Source organism: Lolium perenne, chromosome 2 (genome assembly GCF_019359855.2).
Source record: "Lolium perenne isolate Kyuss_39 chromosome 2, Kyuss_2.0, whole genome shotgun sequence".
Taxonomy (NCBI): domain Eukaryota; kingdom Viridiplantae; phylum Streptophyta; class Magnoliopsida; order Poales; family Poaceae; genus Lolium; species Lolium perenne.
In genome coordinates, this window is record NC_067245.2 from 304129068 (window position 1) to 304138090 (window position 9023).

The following is a 9023-nucleotide window of genomic DNA, read 5'->3' on the forward strand; positions in this document are numbered from 1 at the left end:
TATAACACCTTGGCCTTATGGTGCTTTATCATGTATTGCTCACGGGAGAGGTTTTTAGTCAACGGATCTGACACGCTCAGAAACGTATGTATTTTGTAATTCATTTGCGTCTCAACGCATCACTCATTTCCAAATGAGTTGGCATTAAATATGTTTGATCTTATGGTGGAACCTTAATTCCGCGGTCTGAAATAAGTCACTAATATTGTCACATACAATATAGCTTCAAAGTTCTGACACTATCGAAACTACACCAAGTTCTCAAAGAACTTCTTGACTCAACATCCTCGAGTCATTTGTCAAAACAAATGACATACTCGCCTTCGTTTTGTAGAATCCATCACAATATTTAGAACTCTTCTAAATCTAACATAGACAACTTCTAGTTCATTGTGCTACCTTTAAAACAACACTTAGTCTAATTTGAGATTGAAATTCTATTTTGATATGTGACAAAATAAATATCGGTGTAACACCTTACAGCGATTTGTTTGTCATTTCTTCATACAAAAATATATATGTAAATCCTTAGTTCTTCTAAAGTACTCAAGGATATTCTTACTGTCGTCCTATGATCATCTTATGAATCATTCCGGTATATGCTCATAACATTTTAGAGCACAAGATATCTGATTTTGTACATTTTATTTGTGATCTAAAATCACTCATGTATTTTTACTCATCGAGTGTCAGATACACTCAAGTCTTGTTAAACCTTCACATGACAAGAACATTTTCTTAATATTTCTATATTGAACTATTTCAATATCCATTCTATGTACTTCGACTTAAACTTATTATGTGTTTCAATCTATCTTCATAGATCTTGACACTAAATATGTTTTAGTCCATATCCTTTCATTGAAGTTAATTTTCAATGAAACCTTTTAATCAAGTATGTAATTACATTATTTATAACCAACTATATGTCTTCTACATAAGTATTATAAATATGTCTCAGCGCTCCCACTTAATTTCTTGCAAATGCAAGCCTCTTCATCGTCTCGATGAAATCAAAAACTCTTTGACTATTTCATCCAAGGTGAAGATTCAAACTCCGCGATACTTACTTCATCCAATTGAAGTTCGTATACCTATCTAGTATTTCACGGACCAGCAAAACTCTTGGTTTGTATCTAGTATACACCTTTAATATACACTTCTGTTAAGTAGTGTATTTTGCCATCCTACTAACATATCTCATAAAAGAAATATGTAGTGATTACTAGAATAATCCACATAGACTATAAGCATTGCTACGGAAGATCTAATCTTATCGTAGTCAACTCTTTGAACTTTGTCGTAAACAACTTTTCAATAAGTTGAGCTTCTTCAAGGATATTTCATCCAAGTCCATCAATTTCATAGATCCATTTACTTTCAAAAAGTATTCATCTATCTTGGATTTTATGGCGTATAGCCATTTTAACGAAGTCGTGGCCCATCATAACTTCTTTGTTTGTAGTTGGTTTATCATTGTTCAAAATCAATCCTTTGTCCACAAATCATTTATTTGATCACAAAGTAAACCATACCTACAAGGTTCAATATGTACTTCGATCTCCATGGCTAAAACACTTTGTAGTCATGAGAGCCATGATCGCCGTGGCCGCTTCCGAAACCAATTCCGCTGCTGCGCTACTCGGATCATTAGGCGTAGGTTCAAAAACCTTAACAAATTATATTGTCCTCCCCCACAAATACGTCACTCGAAACAATTTCTCGGAAATAAGAAACATGGACAAACACTTTTGTCTTTGTCTCGTAGGAAGAATTCCCAATTAAATCTCTCGGGATAACCAACAAAGACATTCATCCGATTTTGGTTGACTATTAGGGTTTACACCCATGCCATAACTTGTATGGTGTCATTTCAACGGATCATGATGATGCTCTATTCAGTGTAAAAGCGGTAGTCACTAAAGCATAATCCACAAAAATATAATGGCATCAATATTTTATCTCATCATTGATCCAACAAAATTTGGATATATCTCTTGGATACTTCATCATCACTATGATACTCCAAGAAACGTAAGTTGTAGAACAATTTCATAACTCTCTTAGATGTTCGCTAAAACTCGTAATTCAAATATTTCCACCATGATCCAATCATAGATATTTGATTTCTATTACGATGATTTCCACTTCATACTGAAATTTATTTGAATCCATTCAAATGTTTCAAACTTCTTCCTTATTGAATATATCCACATATATATACTCAATTCATTGTTGAAAGTTTTCATGAAGTAGAAGAATCTCCCGCACACAACTATGCCTGATGAACCACATACATCATCATGTATTTTTCCACTAAGTTAGTTGTCCGTTCTACTTTTGGCCTATGAACGGTATTTTAATCATTCTCTTTAGAAAAGATTTGCAAGCGCCAAATGATTCAAAAATCAAATGACTCCAAAAATCCATTTGCATGGAGTTCCTTCATGCGTTCCTTTCTAACATGACCTAAATGGCGGTTCCACAAATAAGTGGAATTCAAATCATTTGCCTTATGGCATTTTAGCGTCGGTGTTATGTATGTGTGTTTCACCATTAAGATTTATAATAATTTATCCATCGTATATGGAGTAATGTCATAATTTGAACAACTCATTGTTTTCATTTGACCAGAGCAAAATAACAATTATTAAGTTCTTTATTATAAATTCTAAGGGCTAGATAGAATGCTAACGACGAACATAATAACACTTTATTTTGTTCCATGCGAACATTCTTATCATATTCCTTGTCGATCACTTAGGCCATTGTATTCTTGTATTGCGTTGTTTTGTATGACACTTCATACCAACCAATATAGTACTAATACCCAAGAATTTCATAGTGTGACTTAAATAGAAATACAACCATAACATGTATATCATTTATATACACCTGAGCTAGACTTTCTAGTCTTTTCTTTTTCTTTTGCCAAAATATCTTTTGCGCTTTCTCTTTTAGCTTTCCTCATTATTCAGAAAAACATATCAACTTCAATAACTTCTCGGTTTGTTGGTCAAATACCAATAACCTTGAGGTTCTTACTTTGAAGTTGATCATCATATGACAAGTGTTCCAGATTTCACTATTAGTAACTTTGTAATATGATGAACAATTTCACTCATAATTTTATCCATCATATCATGACGACTTTCCGAGACCATGTCTGTACATGCTAGGCTCGTAAAGTTTTAACCTTGGTATTTGCATGTGCAAATCTAGCTTGCACCCGTTGTATGCACTCGTAGAATCTATCACACCCGATCATCACGTGATGCTTCGAAACGACGAGTCTTAATAACGGTGCATATTAAGGATGGTCACTTCATGGATATGCGAATATTGTTAGTGCCCCAATAGTTGGAGGATTGTGACGCCTGGCGTCTTCAACCTTCATACATTCCCATAAAACTTATGAGTTTATGTAGTCTCACCAAATTATATTCTATTATCTTGTAATAAGGTCTTAGATATCACATATATCTCATACCTTGATTATTTCTGAAAACTAAATTTTCAGCTCCTTACTTTTCAAACAAATTTGAACTTCAAGTTTGACGGAGACAAGATAACTTTAGGTACTAATTGAAAACATAGCTCTTTGAATCAACAATGTGAGGTTTACTAAAAGTTTGCAATAGGACTTAATCAATTCTTGATTCTTTAACAATACGGTACCAATCCGTAAAGTTTCTTGTCAGATTTTAACAGTATTTCTATCTCAATAACAAGACTAGCGCATGGTAGAAAACGGATGCCAATACTACAAAATTAATTCAAAATACTACTCAGACTATGTTTATGATAATTAGTTCATGTTTTAATCTAATTACTAATGAACTCCCACTTAATACAACATCCCTCATAGTTGTTAAGTGGTACACGATCCAAATCCACTACACCAAAACCGATCATCACGTGAGATGATGTAGCTTCAATGGTGAACATCAACATGTTGATCATATCATCCATATGACTCGTGTTCAACCTTTTGGTTTCCGTTGTCCCGAGGCCATGTCTATACATGCTAGGCTCGTCAAGCAAACCCAAGTATTCCGCGTGTGCAACATGGCTTACACCCGTTGTATGTGAATCGTTGAATCTATCACATCCGATCATCACGAGATGCTTTGAAACGACGAACTGTTACAACGGTGCATACGAGGGGAGAACACTTTATTATCTTGATATTAATGTGAGGGATCATCTTATAATGCTACCGTCGCGATCTAAGCAAAATAAGATGCATAAAGGATTAACATCACATGCAGTTCATATGTGATATGATATGGCCCTTTTGTCTTTGCGCCTTTGATCTTCATCTCCAAAGCACGGACATGATCTCCATCATCAACGGGCATGATCTCCATCATTGTCGGCGTAGCGTCAAGGTTCATGGCGCCGTCTTCATGGTTGTTCACCTCATGTAGCAACTATTACAACTACTTTGAAATACTACTCAACATGAAAATTAAAGACAACCATAAGGCTCCTGCCGGTTGCCACAATACAATAATGATCATCTCATACATATTCATCATCATATCATGGCCATATCACATCACCAAACCCTGCAAAAACAAGTTAGACGTCTCTAATTTGGTTTGCATATTTTACGTGGTTTAGGGTTTTCGTGTAAGATCTAATCTACCTACGAACATGAACCACAACGGTGATACTAGTGTTGTCAATAGAAGAGTAAGTTGAATCTTCACTATAGTAGGAGAGACAGACACCCGCAAAGCCTCTTATGCAATACAAGTTGCATGTCGAACGAGGAACAAGTCTCATGAACGCGGTCATGTAAAGTTAGTCCGAGCCGCTTCATCCCACTATGCCACAAAGATGCAAAGTACTCAAACTAAAGACAACAAGAGCATCAACGCCCACAAAACCATTGTGTTCTACTCGTGCAACCATCTATGCATAAACCTGGCTCTGATACCACTGTAGGATAACGTTGCATAGAAAACAAAAAATTTTCCTATCGCGAACACGTAATCCAAGCCAAGATGCAATCTAGAAGACGGTAGCAACGAGGGGATGATCAAGACTAACCCTTGAAGAGATTCCAAAGCCTATAAGAGTAGGCTCTTATTGCTGCGGTAGACTATCACTTGCCGCTTGCAAAAGCGCGTAGAAGATCTTGATCACGATCGGTTCCGGCGCCACGAACGGGCAGCACCTCCGTACTCGGTCACACGTTCGGTTGTTGATGAAGACGACGTCCACCTCCCTGTTCCAGCGGGCAGCGGAAGTAGTAGCTCCTCTTGAATCCGACAGCACGACGGCGTGGTATCGGTGGTGGTGGAGAAATCCGGTGGAGCTTCGCTTAAGCGTGCGGGATGTGGTGGAGGAGAGAGACCGCTAGGGTTTGGGGAGAGAGGGGGGTTGGGCGCCGGCCCTCTAAGGGGTGCGGCCAAGGCTGAGCCAAAGAGTGGCTGCCCCCCTCCCTCTCCTCCTCATTATATAGGTGGAAGCCCCAAGAGTTCTAGTCCAAGTCTTCGAATAAGACCCCAACACTAAAACCTCCCATATGTGGGAAACCTACTCAAGGAGGGAGTCCCACTCAAGGTGGGACTCCCACCTTTCCTTGAGGTGGGGTGGCCGGCCACCTCTAGGTGGAGCCCACCTGGGACTCCTCCTTTAGGGTTTGGCTGGTCAAGCTTGTGGAGTCCTTCCGGGACTCCACCTTCCATAGTGCGTTTCTTCCGGACTTTTCTAGAACCTTCTAGAACCTGCCATAAATGCACCGGATCATTTCCAAACTTGGAATATGACTTCCTATATATGAATCTTATTCTCCGGACCATTCCGGAACACCTCGTGATGTCCGGGATCTCATCCGGGACTCCGAACAAATATTCGAACTCCATTCCATATTCAAGTTCTACCATTTCAACATCCAACTTTAAGTGTGTCACCCTACGGTTCGTGAACTATGCGGACATGGTTGAGTACTCACTCCGACCAATAACCAATAGCGGGATCTGGAGATCCATAATGGCTCCCACATATTCAACGATGACTTTAGTGATCGAATGAACCATCCACATACAATACCAATTCCCTTTGTCACGCGATATTTTACTTGTCCGAGGTTTGATCTTCGGTATCACTCTATACCTTGTTCAACCTCGTCTCCTGACAAGTACTCTTTACTCGTACCGTGGTATGTGGTCTCTTATGAACTCATTCATATGCTTGCAAGACATTAGACGACATTCCACCGAGAGGGCCCAGAGTATATCTATCCGTCATCGGGATGGACAAATCCCACTGTTGATCCATGTGCCTCAACTCATACTTTCCGGATACTTAATCCCACCTTTATAGCCACCCATTTACGCAGTGGTGTTTGGTGTAATCAAAGTACCTTTCCGGTACAAGTGATTTACATGATCTCATGGTCATAAGGACTAGGTAACTATGTATCGAAAGCTTATAGCAAATAACTTAATGACGAGATCTTATGCTACGCTTAATTGGGTGTGTCCATTATATCATTCATACAATGACATAACCTTGTTATTAATAACATCCAATGTTCATGATTATGAAACTAATCATCCATTAATCAACAAGCTAGTTAAGAGGCATACTAGGGACTTCTTTGTTTGTCTACATATCACACATGTACTAATGTTTCGGTTAATACAATTATAGCATGATATATAAACATTTATTATAAACATAAATATATAAATAATAACCATTTTATTATTGCCTCTAGGGCATATCTCCTTCAACAATTTGGTTCCTAAGGCACATGCCATAGACAAGATGATCCATGCTTTAGATCAGACTTCTCACACTTTTAGTAGCACCTACTGGCTACTGGCACTTCCCATTTTTATATTATATGTACAACTATCCGGATATGGTTTTTCTGCTACCGAGCTCATGCTCCCGCTCCAATAAAAAATTCTGAAAAAATAGCAAATAAATCAAGAAAATCTGAATTTTCTGTACAATGAACAACTTGTGTTATAATAGCATGCCAAAAATCTCCCACAAAAGATATATGTTCTGATCTGCGTAAAAAAACAAATCTAATTGTTGCAAACAACAAATCCAAATGCTCCAAGCAGCACCAAATTTTGTTATTTTTGCATAGACCACCAAACATGTCGTTTCTCACCACAAAGTTGCTTCCAGTTAGAACACATTCTGTTCGTTGTAAAAAAACAGATTTTTTAAATTTTGTTTTGCTATATTTTGCAAAAAGAAATATTGAAACAGGAGCATATGAGCTCGGGTTTAAAAGTGCATTTCTGATTCTTCAGGTCTTTCTTTCATACGCATTTTTTTCTATGTAAACCACTTATTGCTATTTCTTGATACAAAACTGAATTCAATTGTACTTGCTCCTCACATAACTTGGGCTGACTGTAGATCTCAGAAATTCTGTACACTGAATTGATCACTTTTCCATGCTCTAAAGCAATACACGTAAATCTAGATAGATTCTATGCCTTTTCAGATTTTTCCGATAAACAAAATATATTAATATCACGATGATACCAATTACACCTAGCCTCTGCAACAACGTAATACGTTAATAACATCACGAATGCACACAACCAAAAAAGAAGATGCTAAAAAGGAGGAAAAATCACATTACAATGTTGCAGTCCTGGCAGCAGCAGCACAACCTAAGTTCTCCAAAAGCGACGCCTCCAACAAAGAAACAATGCACAAGTATCATCGTCGCCCAATCGTAGATCTTGGGTTTTCAACCCTCAAGATATTCCCGGCACTTAAAAGTATGCCTTCTTAAACAAGGTCATTGCTAGGTATAATCAATTAACACCATACCTTAGATTTTCATTCTAAAAGATAAAACTTTGAACTTCAGATGCATTATGGCCCCCATTACGTATCATTGCTATGAATCTCGAAACTCTAAGCAAGTTCCTCATCGACACAAAGGCCCGAATCACCATTACTAGTCCACCAATCTCAACTTCCATGACATTCTCCCTTCTCCGTCTCTCACTTCACCATAGAACCAAACATGTCTCATGAAGGCAACAGATAGCAAAACTTCTCATCACTCACTCCTGAACCAAATGGTCGAAAAAATACGGGACGCACGACCAAATCCCACCCGATCAAGCATACTTCAGGCATAACACGCGCGTGGAAGTTCGCCGACGGAACCTTTCACGACACTTCGGCCAAGATCAAGGAGAACATGCATCAGGAAGATCTTCATCTTATCCCAAGAGGAACCCTAGAACCACCGCCTTTATTCAGGCCAGCCCCCCACGCAGCCGCCTTTATTCAGGCCAAGTCACCACGCAACCGGCAATTCCGGCCACCTGACCCACCGGAAAATACCGGCAGAACGAGGCAACCCTGACCGCCACGCCTGCCAGTTGACAGGATCATCGAATTGAAAATGCCGGCCTGCTTCCAGGATGAGAAGGGAGGCATGATGTGTGCGGAAGGTGGAGTCAGCCTAGAGTGCCTTGGCAAGACACTCTCTCTCGACAAGAATATGTGGCTTTGCTTGTTCTTCCCAGGTGATCTACCATCAGCGGAACAATATCAAAGCATGCATCTACAATCACAATTCACTGGTAGATACCATCAACCGCTCCTCCAGTTGGTCACATGTTAAGTGGCCACTTTGATCGCCTACAATCACAGTTCTCTGCTAGATAGCATCAACTGCTCCTCCACCTGATCATGTTAAACAACCACTTTGATATCCTCCAACTGATCAGGTGTTAAGCAACCACTTTGAACACATACAGTCACAGTTCTCGTCAACCGCTCCTCCAATTGATCACATGTTAAGCGACCACTTTGATCTGTAAACTCATGACCTCCAACTCTTTCAGTGTTACAGGTGTCACCTGGCCATATGTTTGCACTCCATTCACTTGTCGAAGGGCATAACTCAGAAGTTCTGCTACGAAGAGAGCAGAAACCACATATCTACACTACTTAAAAAGAACGAAGGTGTTCCTTATTCTGCCAAAACCCTAATACGGCTAAAACTTTCGTCGTACCTT